A 27,750-nucleotide genomic window follows, 5' to 3' on the forward strand; every position below is an offset into this window, starting at 1 on the left:
CACTCTCAAAGTTGGTGTAGAGTCGTGGTGATGTCGCAATATATATGTGGTTGAGGAGAAGGAGGGCTCTGTGTGTGTGTGTGTGTGTGTGTGTGTGTGTGTGTGTGTGTGTGTGTGTGTGTGTGTGTGTGTGTGTGTGTGTGTGTGTGTGTGTGTGTGTGTGTGTGTGTGTGTGTGTGTGTGTGTGTGTGTGTGTGTGTGTGTGTGTGTGTGTGTGTGTGTGTGTGTGTCTCTCTCTCTCATGTGAGTTGAATCATATGCAATGATAACATTACTTTTATAGCACTCCATTATTTTTATACATAGATTGAGATATGGAAGGTGATATTATTTTGCATCACATACTTGATTGGTTTCAAATAATGGGCATCTCTTCTCTTCTCTTTTCTCTCTCAAGTAGGTTCCATAGCATTGATTTTTGTCACTTTAAATGGATGAACGATGGGGGTTACTTGTTGGTTGCAAAGAAGGAAAGTCAACTTTAGATTGAGAGAGGCTTGGCACAACAAGGGTAGCTACAATGAATCACTCTTACTATTTGTTAGAGGTCCATCTATATGCAGATAGTTTGTGTGATGGTGCATGGTACTAGGTCTCCTAAGTGTTACTGGCTTCTAATGTAGCCATCTTCTCATCCATTGTTGCATCCCAATGAGCATGACCAATAGCATCCTCAAAGAAAGTGGGCTTAACATCCTCAACCACCTTTACCATATAAGCATAATGGTGAGTTGCATAACCTTCAAAACCAAATCTTTTAACAAGGTATTTGATCCTACTAGACCTGTGTACCACTGGATTAGTTAGTGGAGTCTTTACATTACCATGTGCTCTCTATAAAAATGGTGTCTTTTACGGCCTCCCAGGCTTCTTGCTTATTGAGAGCATATTTTAAAGACCTTTTTTGAAGCAGAAAAGAGCTCGGGAGGCCATAAAAGACCAAATTATCATGCAAAATGAAATGGTTGTGGATTAATGAGTTGGACTTTTCCTTGATAGAGTTAGATGCCAAGAACCCATCACAAGTCTCGGTTCGTCGATCGGAGTCCGTTTGACCCTCCATTTAATCCCTGCAAGGTTTCACATTATGAAGTAGCTACATGATCCGAGAGCCAGAAAGTGTGTAGCTGGTCCCACCTTTATGGATTTTGATATCATGAAGCCATCCGGCTAGACGGATCTCAAATCCGAGCTCGTTTGCCCATGTGAAAGTAAAAAATCCACTTGCATATAGTGTGAAAACTTGAGGATTGAGCTAGATATTTTAATTTTAAGCCTTAATGACTTGATTAAGGGGATCATTAAAACAAAAAAATGTTTTTTGGGGGGAGGGGGTGCCATTTTTTAGGTGCATCCTTTCACTGCAAAAAAATGAGTTTTTCTAATCATGGGAATTCGGAGGAATGCTCTGGGGCATAAGATCCTGAATTTTTTCGCCCAACATCGCTCCAAAAATCATTGAATTTGCTGCATTAAATAAAGATATATGTTTTTAGTATTTCTCTCTCCTCCCTTCTCTCTCCTCTTGTGGATTGTTCTTATGAATCAATGTAAGAGAGAGGGGGATGGGCTGAGATGGATGTTTTTGGCGTAATGATAGTGCTGGAGCAACAGAGATCATAGATTAGGCTCTAAGAGGGCATCAATAGCCAAGAATGAGTGTTAGTGGCCTCTCAACCATAAAATACGCGCCCCCAAATTTGTGATTCTATGTGTAAGTAGTAGATTCATTTGTTTCATGATGAATGTTTGATGAAATTGTTTGGAAATGATTGCCTTTGGTTCTTAATGTTGAAATTTATCAAAATCTTGAAGAAAAATAAAAAAAATTAGTCATATAATAATTTATACCAAAACACACAAAACTCGTAATTATGCGATTTTCATAGAAATGATAAATTTTGGGGGTTTTATTGTGATTTTGGGGTTCATATGGATTAGAAATGAATATAAAATCAATTCTCAGTGATTGTGATCAGTCCCAACCCATAAATAAAAAATATCATAATTTTTATCTAAATAAATAAAAAATAGTGAAAATGGAAAAATTTATCTTTTTGCATAGAAAATTAAGCAAAATCATGCTTTATGTTTGTGGATGTATGGCATGGTTGGAGCATGAGGAATAAGCCTCAGTTCATCCTTGTCTTTATGTTAAAGTGTAGTTTTTACTGCTTGTACAAGAAAAACACATGAAGAAAATGTCTCTTACACCTACCAACCCATGCATAACCTAAACGGTAGGGAGAAGGAGGGGTTTTGAGGGTGATTAGTTGCTGATAACATTTAAAATTCTAATCTATTTTCTTGTGTATACTATATAGGACGTTTATAATTTAAGTATAAGAGGGTCTAGTAGCATAAGAATACTCGATGCTTGTTGACCCTTAGCAATGCACCATTATGTGTAGGTTGAAATCATTGAAATAAATGTTTTTGTACTTCAAAATGCTAATTTCTAAATCATAACGTGATTGAGCACCATAGTTCTTACATAGTTGCATTGCGCATATCTCATGGTCTCATTCCTAGATGCATTGCAATTGTTTTCTTATATATATAACCTACGCTGAGTTGTGAGATACCTAAGCTATAGGTTACGTACGTGCTATTTGTGTTAGCAACGCGTCGAGGGGCCAATCCCCGAGGTGTAGGAGAGCCGCAGTGGGGCCACGGCATTTAGCTGAGGGGTGCCTCCTTCTATCTGTGCTTATGAGGTGGTTTACACTCACATATGTGAAGGGACTCCCTCTGAGGAGTGTGGGAAAGGCTTAACCGTTGGATTACAATCCAAAACAAACGTGAAATTCACGATAGAAGCTAGAGCAATGTGTCCCTTAGACGCTCTTGACTGTGAGGCTGAGGGGGTATGTTCTTTGAGTGTAGAGAGGCCCAACTAGCGCTTAGAGCCAGTGTTGGGCATGTTTTAGGTCTCGACAGGTGGTGCATTTTTCGGGAGCCGCTAATAAGTGGTAGATTTCGAATATTGGCTATAAGGGACCCATTATTTTTCTTAGTTTCTAATTGGGAGCCTCCTTGAAGTGATGGATGTTAAATGCAGGTTGATTAATGCTTCAGTCAAAGAGCATGACACTTAATCCAAGGACTTTCCCTAACCCAAAAGATACTTTGTCCATCCTAAATGGTTTAGTGGGATCTTTGGTTATCGACTATTTTATCTTTCCCCCCGAAAGTGACACCATGCTCGAGTTTGGGCTACTATGGGAAAGTACCCATGGAGCGACGTTTGAGATCAATAGGCCATGGGAGATAGAGAAAACATTAGAAAGCAAAAGTGAGGCCAATACTACCCTTGCAGCTTACTTTGTTCTACCCATGTCTATGAAAGAGTACAAACACAATATTAGAACTCCCAATGAGGAAAGGGTGAAAAACTAGAGAAATGGGATAAATGAGACCAAACCCACACAAGGCAAGAGAGCGGGATCCCAAAATTAGGAGCCACCCTCCTCGCATTATGTAGGGTGGGGGGAACTGCAAAACACGGGGGGTAGGGGGGTCCCCAAATTAGGAGGTTCGAATCACATAACGTGAGAGAGAGGGGGTCCAAAAATTAGGAGCCCCCCTTGCGTTGTGTGGCCTCGAGGAGTGCAAAATGCGAGGGGTGGGGCTGATAATATTAGGACCTCCCCAAGACTGCACAGTGCGAGGGGGTTCATGGAATTAGGAGCCCCCCCTCGTGGTGTATAGGGTTGGAGGAAACAGCACAATGCGAGGGTGGGGGAACCACATAACATGAGGGCAGGGTCACAACATAGGAGGCCTCCCCCCCATGTTGTCTTCTGATGGGGGCAGGGGGAGGACTGCACAATGCGAGGGCACAGGGTCGCAAGATTAAGAGGGCCCCCTCGCATTGTGTGGCTCCCACTTGGGGGGGACGACATGATATGAGGGGGATGGGTCAAGATTTTTCCACACCCCCCTCACGTCTTGCAGCTTATTAGGGCCATATCGTGTTGTGTAGGTTTCATAGGGGGAGAGACTCACCTTTGTAGATGAGCATCAAGAGCTATGGAGGTTTGAGAGGCTTGCAACATGCTATGGAGGTTTGAGAGACTTGCAACATGCAAAGTGAAAAATCAATTGACTATCAAATTTTGTCCTATATATATAACGCTTACATATGCCAACATCACTCGATGACATGTCATCAAGAACATGCACCCACACATGTCAAAATTAAAAGTGCATGACATGTGTCTGCCACCATGGTCCCTTTGCATATGTGAACAAATGAGTGAGGCACCATCTGTCCACCAGCAAGATGCACACGTGCTACAGTGAATGCACATGTAATCACCACACGTGGAATACCTAAAGCTATAAAGAGCTAAGCCAGGAGCAGATTTTGCCCCCTATTTTTGTACTCACTTGCTCCCTCTCTATCACTCTACTCTCTCTCCCTCCCTCCCTCCCCCTTGGCTCGTGTTGCTTGATTGAAGGTCTATTCTCGCTCTCTGTCCTAAGGTGCTGCGATCCCTGTTGCATTTTCTTCTGGATTTCTATTGTTTTGCTTTAGTAGCTTGCACCCCCTATCCCCCTCCCTCGTTTGTTGGAACCATAGAACATGAGGAGGGGGGTTTCAAAATTTCGAGGGCCACCCTTTGCATCGTGTGGCCCCCTCGTCCCAAAAATAGCACTAACACAAGGCGAGAGGAGGGCCTTGAGATTTTGAAAGCCCCCTAGGTTGTGTGGTCCCCCCATCACAAAACAACTAGCAAAGACTAGCACAACAGAAGGGGCGGTCTCGAGATTTGAGCACCCCTCGCATTGTGCTATTTTCCCCCATGTTGGTCCCAAACCACCAAGGACCCGCACAACGTGAGGGGGAGCCCTGAGATTTTGGACTCCACCCCTCTAGTGTTGTGCGGGTCCACCCAGCCCAAACCATTAAGGACCCCCTCAATGTGAGGGTGGGCCTCAAGGTTTTGAAATCTCCCCCCTCACATTGTCTACATCCCCCTTTCTTGATTGGTGTTTCTCATATAATTGTGTTTGTAGATATGGATACTTGATTGGCCAAAGACCAAATCACTTTTAACGAGGTTGCCATACCAACTCCTGCGAGTTGTTGCGCTGAATAGGTGATATTGGTAACTAATTCCTATGATTTATTCTTACGACACTTATTAGTAGTAGTCCAACTAATCTAATGTCTAGAACTCAGTAAGCTTGCTTAATCTTACACTTCGTCTCTTAAATCTTCACGGCTAGGTCTCTACATTGGACACTAGGATACTAAGCCTAGGATTTTTATCTCTAAGGGAATTGATTTTAGGGCATAGACTTAATGGATCTATCTGCACATCTCCATTTAAATTCCTTTTAAATTATATCTTCTCTACCTTTATATAATAAATTCCTTTTATTATTTATTAATCAGTAAACATTCTTCTTTCCTCTTCATTACTAAACATTGATCGGGATAAAAACAAGTTCTCTTTACACTCTCATGTGTACACATACATTGTTTATTTTAAACCCCCATATCTCTCCTTATTTATCAATTATCCTAGTAGCCCTCCACTCTTTATCTTAACGATCATCCAAGCTTTTATTTAAATGAAAACTTGTAAAAGTTTAATATAGATGCTGAGACGTCCCCTCAGGTCATCATATAAATAAATTAATAATTTTATGTTGTTTATAATTCGGTTAAGGATTGTAGTTATTTTCTAACTTAGCAACTATCATAAAATACCATTACATTTTTCTTTTTCTCATGTCGTAAATTAACACACCGCGTATACTCTTAATTATGTCAAATAAAAAACACCATATTTAAATGGATATTTTCTTTAATAAGAATAACATTAAATTGGTTTTTTAAAATTTCTAGGGAATTTTTTAAATAATCAAAAATTTGACTTTTAGCTTTTCCATGGAAAGATCATAATTTTAATTGATGCAAAACATAAATTTTTAAAATAAAAACTGAATTTTTTACTTAAAAATAACTATTTTTGAATTTTTCAACATGTTAAATGATCTCCAAATATTATCAAACAATTTCATTAAACTTTTAGCATTATAGAATTTATGAAGGAATATTATGACTCATAATTATGCAACCGAAAGTTTGATAAAAATTCATCTATGCGATTTTAAATAATTTTTAGTTGTTTTTTATTTTTAAAAAATAGAATCAAACCTACATAAATGCTAACAACCATTCAACATAGAAGCTAAAGTCTTAAGACATTTTATAAAAATTCTAAACTAAGAAAATATTCATGTCACACCATTTTTTTGGTTAAATGAGATAAGATGTTGACTTGACAATACGAGTCGAAATTGTGCTTTTGAAGGCTATGTACTTTGAAATTTGGCGAAGATCTACCTTCCGCCCAATCATCTCGCACATGAGATAATCATTTTTTTAACTTCCTTGCCTTCTTGGCTAATTGATTGACTTATCAGGATAGGAATGGCCTTTAATAGTTTAAAGCTATTAATCTTTAATTAAAAGCTTTAAACCCATGGCCATGGCTTCTTCATAGTCGATGACTTATAGGAAAGTGGAGAACTAATTGGATATCTGGCCCATCCCTTCACCAACTACGCATGAAGTAGGGTGAATTAAAGAGGGAAAATTCTTCTCTAAGCTTGTAATCTCAGTTTGTGTGGGTACATTGAAGCTCCAGTTTGAGGTTAGAGGAAAAATCATGGCGATGATCATCCAGGAGGCATGAATTTCAATTCTCTCCTTTTTCTCTTCTCTAGTTGGAATTATGATCAATCTTCTTAACTTTAATTTGAATTTTTGAACCCCCCATTGCTCTCCCTTCATCAAATCGTCATCAAAATGGAGGCGCCCTCCATGAAGTTCTCTCTCTCTCTCTCTCTCTCTCTCTCTCTCTCTCTCTCTCTCTCTCTCTCTATGTGTGTGTGTGTGTGTGTGTGTGTGTGTGTGTGTGTGTGTGTGTGTGTGTGTGTGTGTGTGTGTGTGTGTGTGTGTGTGTGTGTGTGTGTGTGTGTGTGTGTGTGTGTGTGTGTGTGTGTGTGTGTGTGTGTGTGTGTGTGTGTGTGTGTGTGATAATTGGGTTATCAGCTAGGCGTGCCCGAAGACATCTCTCATCTTGATGAATACTCATTAATATGTATATATCCTTTCCCCTCTCTCTCTCTCTCTCTCTCTCTCTCTCTCTCTCTCTCATCATAACACGATTACACAATGTTGATTTCACCCTAGCCATCTCCATTCATAGTATTGATTCTATCCTAGCCATCTCTATTGGTGATGTTGATTCACCTTCATCCATCCTTGTTTACGATGTTTGTGAAGTTGGTTTCAAAAAAATGAGGGAGAATACATGGAAATCTTCCAAATGTAATGTGGCGGGCACAATTTAGGGCTTCACGTGGTCTTTTGGCTTGTTTTTTGATAAAAAGAGACTATGTCATTAATTCCAATCCATTTAGATCTCAGCTTTTGAGAATCGAGCACTTAATTCCAAGAGCTGGCCTCTAAACCCTTAATTAAGGCTAATTGAGAACTTAAAGGATATAAGTTGATTCGTGTATTTTGGAAAAAATGAGAAAACCAATTTTTTTTTGAAATTTTACCCATTTTTATTGATTTGTGAATTACCTCTCTCTATGTTGAGGTGGAATTTATTACAAGGCCTAGATTTGAGTCCAAATCTCACATAATGAGCCCCAATGAATAGAGAGGCAACCATATGATGGTCATAAGGTAGTAGAATTCATTGTCAATTAAGTTCAAAACCACACAAGAAGTGTAACTGTCTAAGCATGTCTTGGAGCAAGACTCAATTAAATAGATATGTATCTAAAAATGAAGATTACCTACACTTGGATAAAAATATATGAAGCTTCACTTTTCTTTGGGATTCGCTTTGGGCTCCTTTTCTATAGTTAAGTGGAAGGCAAATAATGCTCCTTTGGCGGGGGGGGGGGGGGGGCTAAGCTTTAATGAGATACCATTCTAAAAGACCTAGAATTCTAACCTTATGTCAAATATTGGTCAATCCTAGGTAGAAAATTTCTATGGTGCATAGTCTACCAAAGAGTAATTGAGGCATGTAAAGACTTCCTCTAGCTAGATGGAAATAAGCCTTTAATGCAAAGGTAGAAGGAAGCTTGACTACAAGACCTACTAGACTCAATTAGGGAGGAAAAAATGGCATTATTGATTCCCATATCAACGAAAAGGTTTTCCACCTTGATATCAACTCTTTGCCACCTAGGGTGGCAATATATCCCAACTTGGGCTATTCACCCATTAAAATTGTATGTGAGTTGGGCTCAAAACATCATGAGATAATTTGGTCCATTATACATGATCTTATATAAAGAGGATGTAAGAGAAAAAAAGAGAGGTAGCAATACTAAATTTTTTTGTCAACACCTTTAATTGGAAACCCTTGTAAAAACTATATAGTGCCATGTATAGAATATGAGCAAGGAATAGATAGTATACAACAAATGAGAGAAGAGCAAACATTTCTTTAATTCCATAGAAACTGATACAAATATGTCTCCATTCACCTATGTGCTTCCACTATGAGGCTTAGATAGTTATCTTGATATAAGTGAAGAGCTTAAGGTTGTTTGAAAGAACTTTGATTATAGATGGTGGTGGTTCTAAGGGTGTCTTCCTTTGATAGCCTATGAAGGTGGTCAAGTCAACCTAGCTGATCTACTATATTACAAACTTCAGTAATCAATTAGGGAATAGAAGGGGCCATGTTTGTGGCCTAAGAAGCCCAAAATAGGTATCTATAATAATTCTCACAACCTACCTAACCTAAAGGTTAGACCCACAAAGGTCACCTTTTTGCCATCCAATCGCATAAACCTCATCTAAAACACAAGTCAAGATCCAAGTAATGTCCCATCTCACACATGGCATATCCTCATAATGGGGCTCTTACAACTTTGAGAGCCATGGATCATTGGTGATATATTTTGAGGGTAGGGCATTAAACATATTTGACACTGAAATATCCCAGTCCCTTTTTTTGCATGGACCTATGCTAATGGGGGGGGGGACTTTAAAAGGATATAAAGCTTTACTAATTTTCTTTTTGTTTTTTACATCTTACCTCTTGTCATCAATATCTATTGACTATTGCCACTTCACCATGGCATCACTGCCATGATTGGCTAAACTCAAACATGATTGGGGAAATGATTATGTGTGTATTCCAAGAGGACTCAAGGAAATCATGTTATCCACAGTAAATAAGGTTATTTTGAAGAGTTCATCTAGACCTGTTGTGGCCCAAACTATTAACATTGCTAATGAAGTAGAAGATGATGAGGAGGAATTATATCTTCAAGCAAATCCTTCTGTAGTTTCAATTTTTGAGATAGATGTTGATGGTATTATTCAAGGGTATCAAGAGCAACCCAATAGGGCTAGAGATGTATTTCTGGAGCAGCAACCTACTGAAACTGTACGTCAAATTCAGCTTGCATAGCAATCAAAAGGTTTTCTTGAAGGTTTGGAGAATCCTAAATTTCAGGACATGTCAGGGCATGAAGGGAATAAATTAATTCAGGACTGAGGCATCACTCATTTGGAGGTTTTGCAGCAAGCAATATCTGATAGATAGCAAATTGGTATGGACAATTTCATGGACAATTCTGGTACATTGGATGAGGAAGGGAACAAAGCTATTGTTTAGGATGAAGTAAGATATGAGCATACAATGAGAAGATCAGAAAGAGTGGTTGAAGATGAGGTTCAAGAGGTTAACCAGAATGTTGAAGATGTGTTTAAACTTATCAAGGTCAGTATTTTTGTGGAAGATAATTTCAAGCCGGATCTAATTCAGTTGTGCAGAGAGTTTCAAGATATTTTTGCTTGGGATTATATAGATATGAAGGGATTCAATCCAGCTGTGTGTCAACACAGGATAAATTTGAAAAAGGATGCTAAGCATGTTGTTCAAGAGAGTTATAGAATGAATCCTAATTATGCTAAACACGTCAAGGAAGAAATTGACAAGCTTTTGAGAGTTGGGTTTATCAAACTGGTTAATGAGTTTACTTGGTTATCTCCTATTGTTTTAGTGCCAAAGAAGAATGGGAAGATTAGAGTTTGTGTGGATTATAGGAAATTAAGTGCAGCTACCATTACTGATCCCTTTCCCATTTCTTTTATTGATTCTCTTCTGGATGATGTAGCAGGTCATGAGATGTATAGTTTCCTGGATGGGTGCATCTAGAAGATATGGATAAGATAGCTTTCATTACAGAGTGGTGAGCTTATGTTAGCACATTTATGAACTTTGGGCTGAAAAATGGACCCCCTGAATTTCAAGGAGCTACTCACAAAACCTTTGAACCATATTTCACAACTTTTATGAGAGTATTCATTGATGATTTTTGTGTTTTTGGTAGCAAAGTAGAACACTTAAAACATCTTAAATTATGCTTTTAGAGATGTAGAATGTTTGGTATGCCATTAAATCCTTTCAGATCAGTGTTTGCAGCCAAAAGAGGTGTGTTGTTGGGTCATATCTTGTTTGAAGAGGGTATGAGTATAGACCCTAAGAAGATTGCAATTGGCGCAGAAGGCTAAGGCTCCTAGTAATGTGCAAGAAATCATGAGGTTTGTGGGGCAGGTTAAGTGGCATAGCAGATATTTAAGGTACCTGCCACATATCTGTTCTCCTCTTACAACTCTCACAAAGAAAGGAATGCAGTTTGTTTGGAGGGAAGATCAGGAGAGAGCTTTTAGGGTTTTGAAAAAGATATTGGTGGTAGCTCCAATTTTACAACCTCCAATATGGGATTTACCTTTCCATATTTTTGTTGATGCATCTGATCTAGCTGTGGGAGCTGTTCTTATGTAAGATAAAGTGTCTGGTTGGTATAGACCAATTTATTATGCAAGCAGAAGATTGAGTGCTATGGAGAAAAACGATTCAGTAACAAAAAGGGAAGCACTTGGAATGGTTTTTTCGATGCAAAAATTCAGACATTATTTATTGGGGAATCAAGTTGTTTTCCATGTGGATCATCAAGCATTGTTGTTTTTTATTAATACCCATTTGATAGGCAGATTGGCTAGATGGATGTTGTTATTGGAAGACTTTGATTTTAAGGTTGTTCATACCCTTGGAAAAGAGCATGCCATTGTTGATTATCTAAGCAGATTGCAAACTGATGAGCTTGAAGTAGGAATTCATGATCACTTACCTAATGCTAAATTGTTTGAGGTTCAAGTGCTTGACCCTGGTTCATATTATGACTAGATGCTGCATTTCCTAAAGTCAAGAATTATGCCTGCACACCTTTCAGCAGATTAAAGAAGAAGGTTGGCATTAAAGAAGAGATTATTTCGGGTCATTTTGAACACACTCTATAGAAGGGGAGTTGGTAATGTATTGCGAAGATGTGTTCCTAAGTTTGAGCAACCCGCAGTATTGCATGAAGCTCATTTCGGATTTAAGGAGGTCATTTTTTAGGAGAGATTATGGGCAAGAAAATTTTGTAGGTAGGTCTTTGGTGGCCTACTGTGTGGAAGGATGCTCATCAATATGCCAAAGAGTGTTTGCAGTGTCTGAAGGTCAACCACTTGATAGGGATAGGATGCTTGATCATCATGTATTACCACTTGAACCATTTTAGGAATGGGGAATTGACTTTGTTAGGCCCATCAAACTAGCAACTAAACGGACAGGTAATAGGTACATTTTGGTTTGCACTGACTATGCTATAAAGTGGGTGGAAGCTCAGGCATTAAAGGATAATAAAGAAGCAAGTGTGGCCAAGTTTTTATACTCTAATATTATGACCAGATTTGGTTGTCCTATTGATCTAATTAGTGATTGAGGAAAGCATTTTTTGAATCAAGTGATCAAAGAACTGACTATCAGGCATATGATTTTGCACAAGAAATCTACTCTATATCACCATCAAGCTAATGGTCAAGCTAAAAGCTCCAACAAGATTTTACTCCGCATCTTGAAGAAAATTGTGGAGGATAACAGGGAGGATTGGGATATTAAACTTGATTCAGCATTATGGGCCTTCAAGACAGCATATAAAGTTGCCGCAGGGGCTTACACCTTTTAGGTTGGTTTATGGTTTGGAAGCATTGGTTCCCATGGAATTTGTAGTTCCAAGTCTGAGAGTTGTTGTTATGCATAAGATGGACCCTGAAGACTTGGTGTAGCATAGATTAGAACAACTTTTGACATTAGAAGAGGACCAGATATTAGCAACTTATATTATGGGTGTCACACAATAGAGGAGACATGCATGGGGTTAATAGGCATGTCAAGAAGAAAATTTTTCAGGAGGGAGATTGGGTTGTAGTATATAACTCCCGCCTTGGCAAGTTTCCCGGTAAGCTAAAACTGAGGTATGTAGGTCCCTTTGTTGTTTTCAAGGATATGGGTCAAGGTACTTATTTGCTGCAAGACTTGCAAGGAAAGGTTTTATACCCTGTAGTGAATGGGTTTAGGCTTAAGAGGTTAGTACAACCCTATTATTCAATTGCCAATTTTATCATTCAAAGTGGGACAAAGGAATCAGTTATTGGTAGTTACATGTGTGAATAGTAAAAATCTTATGATGTTGATGTGACACTTAGCACAAAATAGGGTACACTGAGAGAAGACTTGGACTTTGGCATGCAAATGGAAAAGGGCATGTGTTCATTTGGGAGTTTTTCTCCTTCTCCACTCTCGACGCATTCTCGGCTTGGAACTCTCACTGTCATGACTCATACTCATCGCTCTTCAGCTCAGAAGCTATCCATGACCAAGCGTGGCCACCAGGAGGATGACGATGATGAACTCTATGTGGCCAGCGATGACGATAGGTTGGTGCAGCAGGGCGATGAAGAGGTAACACCACCAAAAGCTCCATTTTCTAGTCCTAGTGTTGTTGGAACTCCCTTCGTGGACTCCACCTTGTATTTGGATGTTGAGGCAGAGGTTCATCGGCCATGGTTGCAAAATATTGGATTGTATGATTATGCTCAATTGCCATGGGATCATTGGGCATCGAATGTGCATGCCTCCATATAGATGGATATTTTGAGGCACTCAAATTGCAAAATTGTAGGTCATATTGAGTTGACTCTTACTATTGTTAGTCAAGTGTTTGCACTCCCTATGAATGATAATTTGATTGCCTATAGATGCACAGAAGACCAGATGCATTATGCTTTTGGTGATCTAGCAGGGCCCAGGAATGTTTATGTGTTAAAACACATTGATGGTGTCAAGAAATTGTAGTTGCATTGGTTTATGGAATGCTTTATGATGTTCACCAAGACGGATAGCATTGCTAGAGACACTTATGGGATTCTTTACTATGCAAAGAATTTAGGGATGCCAAATTGGGCAGGCCTTATGTTTGAGAGGCTTATTGCTGATATTAAAATTTCAAAAACCAAGAAGGTTTTTCAGAAATCTCGGATGGGTTGTTTTCTAGCAGGGTTGTATGAGCATGCGAGGGTTTTATATCCAGAGCTTATGGTTGAGTATTTGCTGAAAATGGATCTTTCTTCTTTGGCTGAAGATGCAGTGGAAGTTGATCATAAAGATGATGTTTCTCATGAGTTTAAAAATGTCAATGATGCTCATGATATGTTTGATGGTGATGTTGGAAAACATGCTATTTATCATGACTTGAAACAGGTTGGATATGATGAGGCATATGCTAAGCAGGTGCCTTCTGAATTTGTTAAGGGAGACCATAGAGATGCAGGTATTAAAGATGTATTTCATGTTGGTAAGCAGTATGATGGGGATACTTCTAAAATGGGTGGCAATTTTAATGCAAAGAAAAAGTAGAAAATTGGGAATATATGGTTGAGGGGTAGGTCAGCATTAGAGGAGAAAAAGCAAGATGCTAATTTTGATGCTTGGAATCATCTTGGCAATGATTTTGGTGACCAGCATGTGGTTGCATGTCCAACAGAAATACCTTTGGGCTCAACTGGTTTTGGGATGTGTGATGGTCAGTTTGCCAGTCTTTCTGATGCTGTTGGAGTTATGCAAAAAATCATGGCATACTTCCAGGATTACGATAAGTGGAATGCTTAGACTGTTCTTCGGGTTATTGAATAGCAGGATTATTTGGCTACCAGGCAGAAGGCAATTGAGGAGTTGAAGTAGAAGATGTAGCAAAAGAAGTCAAAGTATGATGCATTAGAATTGAATCTTGGGGTTAAAATTAAAGATATGCAACAAATGTTGGATAGAAACAAAATGTTTACTGCAATTTTTGAAAAATGGACTAGTGAACTTAGGACTCAATGCTTGGAAGAGATACAGTCTTTTATGGGGAAACATGTTCAACTTCAGGTTTATTATAAAATGTTATTGGAGAGATTTTAGCCATTGCAGGGAGTGGAAAAGAAAATTTTGAGCAATGTTGAAGTTGAAGTGGATGCTTCAGTGCTATTGAAGTCTAACTTTGAGGATATTAGAAATGCATTGGTGGATGATGCCAAAGTTGCATGGAAAATGGTTGTAGATAGGTTTTATGGTATGATTTCTCGGCCTTATCATATGCTTAAAAATGTCTTTGTGTTAGCAAATTATGAGGATCTCATGCATGAGAGAAATGCTTTGAGATTGAAAGTGGAAGAATTGGAGATAAAATGCATGGATGTAAATGCATGGTTGGAGAAGGCTTTGGATGCAAAAAGAGCAAGTGAAGAGCATGTGGCTTCTTTTTTGCAGCATAGAGATTTTTGGTCTGATGAGCATGATTCTGCCATTAAGGAGGTGGTTCACAAACTTCATCAAGATTTTTCTGTCATGGATCATGGGATAGTTCAGAATCATGATATTGCGGCTGTAGCATGTAAGATATCTTCATACACAGACATCGTTTTATATACTCCTAGATATATCTAGCTGTTACTTTGGATGTAGTTTTGTTTTGTTTATGACATTTTTTTAATCATTCCACCGACTCCTAGAACCGATTATGCAACTACATAAGAGGATTATGAGTATTCTAGAGGGGATCTACTCATAATAGCTCAATGTAGCTTGTCAAGGGGAGAAAGGCCTCTGTTAAGGCATAATTGTGTTTTCTGAGTAGTTCTTTATCATATTTAGTTTTCATACGTTCAGTCAGTTATCTACATGCATGTGGTTTCAAGTCATGACTATCCTAGTCATCCATCGGGCTATGCTAGGTGTTAGGACTTGAACTTCATCGTATATTTAGTATTATTTTATACCTTAGTATTAGTATACATGTAGTCTTTTGGATTAGCATATGTAAAACAACCTTTATCTTTCATATGATGTTTCACCTGAAAGTGAGGGCGCAAGTAAAAAGCGTCAGGCAATTGTTGTATTCAAATCATGGCTTTTCTAATCAAGAATGGAATACGAATGAGTACAGCGCTGAGAACTAGCGGCTGACGTTTGATCTTATTATCTTCTAATTGTCTCTTGAGGGTTATTGTGATTCTCTTCCAAATTGTTCAATCAATGATGGTTGTGAAAATAGGAAATATTGTAGTATTTGATGGTCAGCAATTCTCTATTGTAGAGTACGATGTATGATTTGGGTTTGAATATATTGTCTAAACGTTATGACGTGTTGATGGCTGTAAATCCATTCAAGAGGTTCTTTGCTGTATTGTGATGATCTCTTAGGTGGAACATTGTGTTTGAATTGTTATGGTATTTGAAGAGGGCATAACAACTTCTACTCTTGAAATGAGTCAAAACAAGACAGCTATTTGAATTTTTGGAAGTTTTGGACTTTGAAGGGTGGAATCGTGGGGTTTTTGGTTCTTGATGCATCTTAAGGCTTCTATGCATGGGATTATATCAAGAATTCATGGTCTTGCTTTATTATTGCAAGAATAGGGCTTCTTCTTGGCATTGCAAATGTATGGGCAGCATATGCAAGCTTATGTGCTTCAATGGAAGAGTTTTCTATATCAAGGATTGAAGTCTTCTACCCTTTTGGATGCTTATCATTGATTCCCTTTCAAATTTCCAGCCACATTTGGGCTACAAGGGTCATTTCTATCAAAGCTTTTGGATATTGGAGCTTTCTTGAAGGAAAATTGGAGTTTATGAGTGACATATTCATCATGGGGATTGCAATTTGAGGATATCCTTGGCTACATCAAGCGGGAGATCAAGAATTTCAAGTATCAAATGGTAATTGGAGCTCCCATAATCATCTACTCCAACAATGAAAGAGGTATCTCTAAATTTCACTCTTAATCCCTTTAATATCCGATTGCTTAAGCCATCCAATTGTTGAAAAGGGAGAATTAAGAGTAATCCCATTTAACAATTACCATTTGATTGCATTTAGACCCAACTTAGGGGGGCTGAATGATGTTATGATGAATTATTTTCTTCATTCTCAATAAAAATTCAGAAGCCAATTGTTAATAATCTCCTTCATTTATTGGAAACTTTATGCCTAATCCTAACCTTGATTGCTTGATGGATTGAATGAAATTTGGCTGAGAATAGAATCAAGTGGTAAGTGGAATAAAATTATAAAGCAGTGAGTCAGTGCTATAAGTATTCCTTATCTATCCCCATTTCAATTCCAACCCTATTCCATTTCCATTCTTGCATATCACAAAATGGAAAAATTTTGATTCAGCCATGCACATCATGCATTGATTGTTAGAAAACTAGCCTTGCCATGTATATTTCAATCGAGGAAAAAGGTCAAAGCCGGATGAGATAGCAAGACAATAGAGAGGTGACCCTCCCTTGCTATTTAAGACTCCGTAGGGGTGCACAACCTGACCCGGAAGGAACTTTGCACACTTTCCAGAGTTTCAGAGCCTATTTAGGTGCCCGTCTTGCCGTTTTATCCCTCACCACAGGTGGTGGACCATGGAAGACCACTTGGGAAAGAGTGGATGAAGATTTAAAGACTAGTGGTACCAAACAGGACAGTTTGTGATATCCTTGAATAGATATACAGGTGCCCTACAACAGGTACCCATCAATTGCAAGTGTTTCGTGGATACGTACAGGTGCCCTACAACCCATCATGGATCTACTAGTTTCTTTGGGGTCTGCAAGTACTATAGGACCCATTTCAGGGTGAAATAAGGCCTTTACAGGGTGTTTACAGGTTGCAGGAATTCACAGGACAAGTTCACAGTTTCTATTGCAGGAATTTCTGTCATGATATAATTTGGGAGCTTGATAGCTTGATTTGAAGAGGGAATGTCTAGCTTTCATTTGAATAAAAAAATTTAGTAATCAGACTCTGAGAGAAAAAATTATAGCAATTTTTCTAACAAGGGGTCTAGTGGGACTGCACCTAGACAGACTGATAGGGGTGCACTATTTGAGTTCATTTCACCCATATACCCTATTGTAAGCCGAGATCTTGCTAAATCTAGAGTACCCCTACTATGTAAGCTTCCTTTGGATCAAGAAGCCATTGGCATTGGTCCAATAATAAGCAAGTTATTGACAGTTTTCTTCCCCACAGTCATTTTGACAGCACCTATCCATAATGGCCAAAAACAAAAGAAAAGATCAAGTCATGGAGACCATTCAAGAAGAAATCAGAGAATATATCAATGATCAAAACAACACTAATGAAGCCCTCAATCATGACCAATAAGATGATGTTGTAAGCATTGGTAATGCTCATAGTGCACGAATGGGTAATGATGGAAATCCTTTGTCTCACGAACCTTTTGAAGACTCTATGCTTTCAAGAGAGATGTGTATGCTGAACATTGGGATGCATGATCATTATGAGAAACTATCCAAATCCTTGGAAAAGATTGAGAACACATGCAACAAAGTGGATGAAGAAATTCAGCAGCTAGTCAATTTTATGAAGAGTGGATTTGAAGATGTAGTAGCAACTATTAAGGGCTTGAAGATTCAAATCACATCTTCCCTACCAAATGTACCCACTTCACATATTGAAAATGCTTCAGCCTAGCCCTCGAATATGAAAGGAAAGGGGATTGATCATCCTATAATATCAACCTTTGAGAAAGAAGAGCCATCAACATTGAAGAGTACTCATTACCAGCCACCAATGTCATCAAAGCATCATACCTGTCCTCAATTCAATTCAAGACATGAGGTTTCTTATGAAGAAGAGAAGAACTTAAGAGAAGAAGAGAATGAGGAGTTTCATGCATATGACCCCTTCTACAAAATTTTCTCCTCTCAATCTACCATTAAGTAAAAATAATTGGATTTTCTTGATAAGAGTGGAAGATTTGGTGAAAGAAGGTCATTTCATGATATCACCAACAAAGACAAGTCATTTCATGGTTAGCCCACAATTGGACAACATCATTCTTTTGGATTGGGACAACCGAATCATGGTGGTAATACTTCTAGACCAAACTCTTTTGGAAGAGATTCAATGAATAGAGATTCTTGGAGACAATCATCTCTTGGGTAGCACTCCAACAATTTCTAGTCAACCTGTAATGAAAGGGAGTACAAAGAAAAGATTACCATTTCCAACTTCAAGGGGGATAATGCATCTCCAATACAGTGGGAAGAATAGGTAAACAAATTAGAGATGTACTTCACACTTTTCCCTCGCCATGATGAAGCCAAGATCTATTTTGTGGCACTCCATCTTGAAGGCTATGTGCATACATGGTGGAGATATATGCAAAGAGTTAGTCACAATTTTACTTCTTTGGAGGATTTTAAGAAGGCAATGTTGGAAGTGTTTGTCTCTCCAATGGAAAAAGAAAGATTGCAAAGAAGATAGTATGGTCTTCATGTAACGTGCCCACCTATTGGCTATCTAAGCACGTTTTAGCAGTCCATCGAGAAACAAATCTAAGCGTCATCGCCCGGCACTCCCATGGAATGTTCCGGGGTTTGTCGCCTAGGGTTTCCCGAGTCTGTCTCGCAATGGAATGTTCGCCATCGAAACCACTAGGATTGACCTAAAATCTGGATTCCTAGTTGTCAAGGTCTCCTAACTTTACACAGAGATACCCAATTCGAAGTACATCCATACCGCACTTGGTTCAAAGAAAATGGGAAACAAGAGGGATGCGTCACTCAACCTCTATGCCCGTAGAGCACAGTCCTATTCCAATCCCCTAAAATGGAATGAATCAGGTTCTAACTTAACAATACCTAAAGTCAACCTGGCGATAAATCCTTGTGAGAAGCCTCCTAGTTCTCTAGGACCACCCTGCCGTAGGACGGACCCGTCGAGGATTTCGTCCACCCACTTTCCTTGATAGCTTTAGTTTTCTAATTACGTCCTATCACATTTATGTGCGACATTTAAAATCAGCTTCATTAATTAAGCCTTTTAGGGAACAAGGTTCATTCACGTAATTTATAGCACATACACGAAAACAAAACAAGTAGTCCTTTTGACAAATAAGTTCTTTAACTTATCTTCAAGTTAATATTTGTCTCTTGCCCATATAAGAGAATTATATATCCCTTCTGTCCAACAGAAGTACCTGGTCCAAATCATATGGCACCAAAATTTCCATCTTTTATCTAGAATAGGATCTTCCAATGCCCTAAACGTTGGGCTCATGGGGATCTCCAACTCCATTCTGGACAAACAAGGGGTGTCTAGAGCTCCACTTGACCCACAAGTAGTCTAGGAGCGAGATGCCCTAAACATTGGGCTCATGGGGATCTCCAACTCCATTCTGGATAAGCAAGGGGTGTCCGGAGCTCCACTTGACCCACAAGCAGTCTAGAAGTGAGATGCCATTTTCATGGTTGGCCTTTTCACCACTCGACTATCGGCCTGTGAATTGAGTAGTGCCCTCTCGGGGTAATCCGTGGCGTGATCTTGGAGATGATCCACCCACATAAAATATTCTTCCTTAATTAATCCATTTAGAAATCAAGCACAATCAAGGCAATCAGCCTAATATCATCTTTCAGTGAAACATTCCTTTATTTTCCATGGCTGCTTGTCATTTTTTACCCTTGCCATGCTTTTGCCATCAAACACAAGCACTTGGAATATTTATCCAAATTAGAATGCAACAATCAATTGATTGAAAGAAAAACTTCAGGATGTTGTTCAATCAACCAAGAAAACTAATTATATTTTTCTCAAACAATACAAGAATAGATGCAATAATAATTCCATCACATATTTGCTCTCCTCCTTGGGATCAAAGAGTGATTTTATGCAAATTTTACTTGATACTTGTGTGCACAATTCCTAATGTTATTCTTTTTATGATTATGCTATTTATAACCCCTGATCGATTGCTCTATCAATGAATAAGCCATATGCAACTAACTGCAATTAACTTCCCTGATACATGCATTTTGCAAATTCCATCTTTCAAATATGTGAGAAGAGTCCTATCCCTTCCCATGACCTATTCTCATCCATCATAGTTGTTGGTTGTAGGATTACCATCCGCACGTGACATTCTTCGCTTGGAGGCTATCGTCTGCAAATAGACTCAAGAGATTAAGGAGGCGGAATAGATTTGAGGTGGGAGAGCGTAAGAGAAGATGGGTAAGTCGAGGATCGAAATAGAGGGAATTGAGCTAAATCTCTTCCTTGTAGCCTCTTGGGGAGAGCGTAAGAGAATATGGGTGTCGAGGATCGAAAAAGAGGGAATTGAGCTAACTCTCTTCCTTGTAGCCTCTTGGGGTGACTCTTCTCTCTCTCTCTCTCTCTCTCGGAGAGGCATCCTTCTCTCTACCTCTCTCTTGCAGCCTCTCGGGGTCTCCTTATGCTTTCTTGTGTCCTCCAATGCCCCGTATTTATAATGAATTAGAGAGGAGGGGATGAGGCTGAGAACAAGAGTGGAGGGGCTCTTGGAAGACTTAGTGATCTGATGCTCAGATCATAAATATGATGGTTGCATTGACTCCAAAAGGGGGTAAAACTCCAAGACACTTGGTTAGAAAGCTCTCAATTCACTCCTTCTTTCCTCTGTTTGAAGTGTTGTCTACTACCTATAGACTGCAATTGTGGCGGCGTGATTTTGCTATTCACTTTTCTTTATTTTGTTCTTTTTATAAAATCTCCAAAACTAACTAAAACATCGCTTGTCTTTTCTTTTAAACGACATCTAGTTCTATCTTTTTAGGATAATATCTAAAATATCTAGAATATGCTAGTTTTGCCCAAAATCTAATATTTTTGGACCATCCAAACTATACACATTAATACTAGTGATTAATAAGGCTCATAAGTCTCGTTCACATTATAACTTTCGTGAGGAGTGACTATGGTCCTTTTTAATCCAAGGAAAATATAGCATTTACGACTTTTGATTTTTTAACATATATATTTTTAATTAAATAAAAATTATTAGTTATTAATGTTAGTTAGTTTTTACCTTAGTTAGTCTTTAGTTAGTAATCTTACTAACTTATTAACTGACTAACTAACTTTCGAACTAACCAACTAACTTTTATTGCGTGGAAATATTACACTTCAACAAAGGGGCATGTTCGTTCGTGATAACTCTAATATGTTCCTTAATCTTTCTATGTGCATTGAAGGGATTGATGATTTGGCCAAGTTAGAAAAATACATATTTGGTTTAGATTCAACCCTCTCTTTGGAAGTAGGTGAAATGCAGCCCAAGACAATTCATGAAGCTATTTTAAATGTTGAAAGGTATGGGCAAAAATATAGAAGAGAATCAATGGGGGTTTAGCCAAAAATTTTAGGGTATTTATTACCTAATCAGCCTTCAAGGGGACTGGAGCACATTTCAGCTGCTGCAAAGGGATGTTTATAGGCAAAAAGGCAAGGACATTAGTACCTACAATAGTAATTATAGCAAGTTTCCTACATATCCAATGGTCTATGGATCAAAACCAAGTGGAGGAATGGTTATAGATCAATGGCTACAACAAAACAAAACTTTGCAAGGGCTAAAAATACACAAAAGGGATCTCAAAACAACACTTACAACAAAGTCCTTTCAAATGAAAAAATAAGAGGCATGAGGGCCAAAGGGTTATGCTTCAAGTGTGGAGAAAAGTGGACACAAGACCATGGGCTCAAAAACAAATCCAAAAATAGCAAGCTTAACTTTGTCATCATCGATGAGCTACCAGATGAGGATGAAAGTGAAGAGGGGAATGTATTTCATGTGGAAGAAAACCTATGGTTGAAGAAATGCATGACAAAGATAAATGAAATAATGATGAATTCTATGATATTGTGGACAATTTTCCTTTTGATTCGGGTGGTTCTTTATGTGCAATTTCTCATGATGCATAGACCAGTTGTAAAGGAGAAAACACCTTTAGACTTGAGGGGCTAATCAATGGTAGAACAATTCACCTTTTGATTGATACGGACACCACCCATAGCTTCATTAATACCAAATCTTTGCATGGGTTGAGATTGCTTCCTCAACAAATGCAAGTGTCGTTGAAGATTCACGTAGCTAATGGAGCTTATGAATCAAGTAATGAAGTATGCCTACACACTCCTATTACTCTATCTCCTTCATGTATTATGGAAGTGGACTTGATCACTTTGGAAATGGGTCCCATAGATATTGTCATTGGCTACGATTGGTTGAAAACTATTGGAAATTTTTCTTTGGACTTGCAAAACATATTGATGGAATTCCAATGGAAAGGATAGCCTATAATATTAAGGGGCATTGGTCAAAAGCAAATGGAACTCGTCTCTATGAAGAAGAGACATAAACAAATCAATGTATGGTCATGTATATTCACTCTTTTATTTGCGAAAGTGGATAAAGAATAGTCACCAAATAAGCCATTATCTTCTTCAAAGAAAAAGGATCCAAGAATGGAAGAGCTATTAGAGGAATACAAAGATTTATTTCAGCAACCATCATCTTTGCCTCCAAAGAGAGAGGTAGAAAACCCTATTGACTTGCTGCCCAACACAAAACCCATTAACAAACCTCCCTATCACTTGTCAAAGATTGAAAGGGAAGAGGTGGAAAGACAAGTTAAAGAGTTGTCACAAATGGATTTAATTCAACCAAGTCAATCTCTATTTGCCTCTCCTGTGCTCTTGGTAAAGAAGAAAGATGGATCTTTTTGCATGTGCATTGATTATAGGGATCCTAATAAGTCCACGGTGAAGAATAGATACCTAATTCCTCGCATTCATGAACTCTTGGATGAGCTCAGAGATGCAAAGGTCTTCACCAAGATTGATCTTTGTTTGGGCTATCATTAAATTCGAATAAAGGAAGGGGATGAGTATAAAGCAAACTTTAGGACTGAAAGGGGGTTATACCACTTCTTGGTCATGCCATTTGGGCTTTCAAATGCACATGCTACTTTTCAAGCACTCATGAATAAGATGTTGCAGCCTTTCTTGTTCAAAACAGTCCTTGTATTCTTTGATGATATCCTCATTTATAGCAAATCCAAGGTTGAGCATTTGATGCATGTGCGAGAGGTCTTTGAAACATTAAGACGCACACTCTTTGCCAAAATGTCAAAGTTTTCTTTCATGGAAGATGAAGTGGAATACTTGGGCCACATTGTGGGAGAGCAAGGCATTCTGTGGATCCTAACAAGGTGAAATGTGTCAAAGAATAGCCTACTCTTACAAATTCTACTTCCTTGAGAGGTTTCCTTGGATTGTCTTCATTCTATAGGACGTTTATCAAAAACATACTCATGAAGCTTTCTTTTGGGACTCCATAGCCAAGAAGAGCTTCAATATGCTGAAATCTCTATTAGTTTCATCACTTATTCTTGTATGCTCGGATTTCTCTAAGGAATTCATTATATGTGCATATGCTAATGGAAGAGGAGTTGGGGCTATTTTTTATCAAGACCATGGAGTTATAGCCTATGAAAGTCGCAAGCTTGATGACAAGGAGTGTCAACTACATGTCTATGAACAAGAGATATTGGCAATTTTGCATGCTATCAAAAAGTGACATCACTATATATATGGCATCCATTTCAAGGTGGAGAGCGATCATTGTGTGCTGAAATACTCCTTTCCCAACCAAATTTATCCCCTAAACAAAGGAGGTGGCTAGCTACTCTTCAAAGCTATGATTTTGAAATATCCTACATGGCTAGAAAAGATAATGTTGTGGCGGATGCTCGATGAGCAAGCATCAAAGATGATGAAGGAGTTTTAACAAGGAAAAGGAGAAGAGTATCCCAATTTCAATTGGCACAGCGATCTTTTACGGTATTATGATAGAGTCTACTTGACACCACAATCCTCTTTCAAAGACTGTATTTGGCATGAGATGCATCCTTCACCTTTAGCGGGTCACCATGGGCTGCTCAAAACATTTGATAACATCCATAAGAGATTCTATTAGAAGGGCATTTGGCAGGATGTCAAGGCTTATATGATGCAATGTCTTCTGTGTCAAGAAAATAAAGGCTCATCTCTTCTACTTGGCGGCTTACTTCAGCCACTCCCTATTCCTCAAGGCAAGTGTATTGATATCTCTATGGATTTTATTGTGGGATTGCCTACAACTAAGGATGGACAGAATAGCATTTACGTGGTAGTTGATTGGTTGACTAAATCAGCCCATTTCATCCCTCCTAAGGCCCAATTTATAGCAAAGCAAGTGGCTCAACAATTCATGGAATGTATTTTCAAGCTTCATGGTTTTCCAACGAAGATTATGTCCAATTGTGACACTAAGTTTATGGGCAGCTTTTGGAGGGGTTTGTTCTCTTCAATGGGGACTCTTTTGACTCCTAGTACCGCATATCTCCCACAAAAAGATGGGCAAATTGAAAGAGTTAACAAATGGTTAGAATCTTATTTGAGGCACTTTTGCCATGAAACACAAAATGCATGGGACCAATGGCTCCATCTTGCAGAGTTTTGTTACAACAATACTTACCACATGAGCATTGGAATGTCTCCTTTTGAAGCTTTATATGGCTACAAAGTACAAGTACCCTTCACATTATTTCATGAAGATGTAAATCCACAAGCATGTGAGGAGTTGGAAAAGATGGAGGCCCTTATGAAGCAATGCAAGCACAACATTCATAAAGCTCAAGAGATAATGAAGGTCTATGCGGATGAGAAAAGAAGACATGTGGAGTTTGAGGAAGATGAATGGGTATTTTTGAAGGTTCTGAAGTCACGTTATGCTTCTCTTAAAGGAGGACACAACAAAATTGCTCATAGGTTTTATGGTCCTTATTGTATTATCAAGTGAGTTGGGGATCTTGCTTATCAACTAGACTTACCTTCAAACACAAGAATCCATAGAGTCTTTCATGTGTCTCAACTTAAAAAGTATGTGGGACCTCAAATTCCAGTTCTTGAAGAACTACCTTCCTTGGATGATGATGGTTTGATCATCTATGAGCCCGAGAAGATTATTGGCAAGCGGGAGAAGACTCTAAGGAATTGTATTCTTGTGTAATACCTTATCAAATGGAAGGGTTTTCCTATTGAAGAGTCTTCATGGCAACAAGCATTATATTTGGAAAAATTTCCATGGCTTCAGCAAGAGGACAATAAACACGGTAGTAAACAGCTTGCTATATTAAATTTATGTGAGAAAGTAAATTGTCTTATCAACATCAAAATTCAATTTTGAAGGCATGTCTGGATACTACATGTTGTCCTCTACATTTCTATATCTCGCTCATGGAAATCTGTCACTTCTAGCTCAAGATATGACCAATTTTGTACTACAGCCTATTTTGGACAGTTTACAGTAGTATGTTCCATTTATGTAGTCCATCTTCATCAACTTCTTTGATCTTCATCAACATGAAGCTCTATTTCAGCATGATTCCAAATGCTTCAAGCTATCTTTGTAATCATCCTTGTAATTTGTTTCCCAATTCAGCTTTGAAGACAAAGCTCTTTTAGGCGGGGATGGCTTGTAATAAAGCATAAGTCACCTTAGTCTAGAGTAGGCTAGGGTTAAGTGTAAAAGGTGGAGATGTAACTTGTGGGGGATATTTTTGCCATTTCAAGCAATACATGCTTTGAGGTTCCTTCCTCCCACCAACTAAGAGGGTGCATGCTCTTAGCCACCAAGATATGGGATGCATACCATGTCCCATCTTGACATGAGGTGAGTATTCATGTTGTAGCTTACATATATGATTCTCAATCTTCCACGGCACTACTATTTCATGACTAGCTACCTTGGCTATGGCTTCCTTGAAAACATGGTGTATTTCTTGTATTTCGTTGCAAGTATGGTGTACTTTATAAATTTCCAGTTATTTGACTTGTTGTGAGAACTAGTATATTACAAGATCTTTGTACGACCATGCAAACACATCCAAGTTCTCCTTTAGTAGGTCATGTAAGACCAATAGCTCTTCTTCCAGAAGATTTATATCCACCTTTAGGTGACATTCGGTATCCTTAGCATCCATGAAAATTAATTGTTGTTCTCCTTCCACTTTGCGGATGAATGTCCCATGGATAGCTTTTGGGTATAGGTTTGATTCCTTCAAGGGAGTAGTATCCTCTTGTGATGATTCACTGGAACCAACTTCCTCTTTCAATGGAGACTTAGCTTGCTCCTCGGGAAGATGAAAGGGTATCATTGCTATTTCAGGTTTGGTTTGAGGATGAGTTACTTCTTGGTAAGGACTCATCTTCCAAGGATGCATCCAAGAATGTCATATACTAGAATCTTTTGAGTTTTGTTTAAGATGCAAGGCTGGGGATTGTTGGCATGGTGCATTGTCATTATTTGGATTAGGGCGGAAAGAACCACTACTGTAGGAAGGTTTATTCTTCTTAATCCATTTCTTATGGATATTTGGCATATGACATGACTCATTAATCAATCCAAAGGGTACCATAGTCATTCTATTAAGAGCATGAGGTTTTCTGTTCTGAGGCTTCTAGAACTTCGTCCTCATCTCTGCCTTTTGCAAGTAGCATAGACTCTTCTAGCCTGCTTTCATACTCTTCTTTTGCATTGCCATTTTTGTCTTCTTCAGACTCTATTTCTACCTATGTGGGGGCTCTCTAAGAGAAGAACAGACTCTCTATTATGTCCTCTACTTTTGCTTCTCCATTTGTTTTTGCTTCTGTTTCTACTGCTACGGCCATGTGATAGGGAGAATAGTATATTCACGCTTCTATCTTGCTGTCATAGGTGACTTTAGAAGTCAATTCGAGTTCAGGTAGGAGGTATTCATCCATTGATAAAGACTTTTCCTTCTAACTTGGGATAAGCTAAAGGAAGTAGTGCAGGGAAGGTACATGCCACCTACATATGGAACTCAGAAAATGAATGAGTTCTTCAAGTTGAAATAGTTGGGCCTGTCTCTGGAGGCGTACTACTCAAGATTTGTCTCCTTGTTGAAATACGCCCCGACAATGAGCATTTCCCATTAAGTCTTGAAGTTTTGTGATGGGTTGAACTCACCAATGAATAATCAATTGGAATCGATGTGTCCTTTGGATTTACAAGATGCAATGATAAGAGCGGGACCTATCTCCCAAGAAGTCCATGAATAATAGACCCTGGTCTCACAAAGACCAAGAATAATAGACCCTCGTTTCATAAAGTCCGGAATAATAGACCCTAGTCTCACAAATACCAAAATCTAGGGATGTTGAAAGCTCAATTTAAAAGAGCGCAAGGACAAAGTCAAGGCCAACGAAAGAAGCCAAGGGCAAATGCAATCAGTGACTTTGTCCCCACTCAAAGAGGTGACAAAGCATGCGATATTTTCACTACAATGAACTTGGGCACTTCAAAAGGGAATGTCCCAAACTTGGGGAAGATTGTCATCAAGGAAAATTCAGTGGCCAAGCCAAAACTACCCGTGGCTGTGGTCGTGGGGGCAGCAATGGGAAGGGCAAAAACTTCCAATA

Source organism: Lygodium microphyllum, chromosome 3 (assembly GCF_053477565.2).
Source record: "Lygodium microphyllum isolate KBCC chromosome 3, Lygodium_microphyllum_v1.1.10, whole genome shotgun sequence".
NCBI classification, from domain to species: domain Eukaryota; kingdom Viridiplantae; phylum Streptophyta; class Polypodiopsida; order Schizaeales; family Lygodiaceae; genus Lygodium; species Lygodium microphyllum.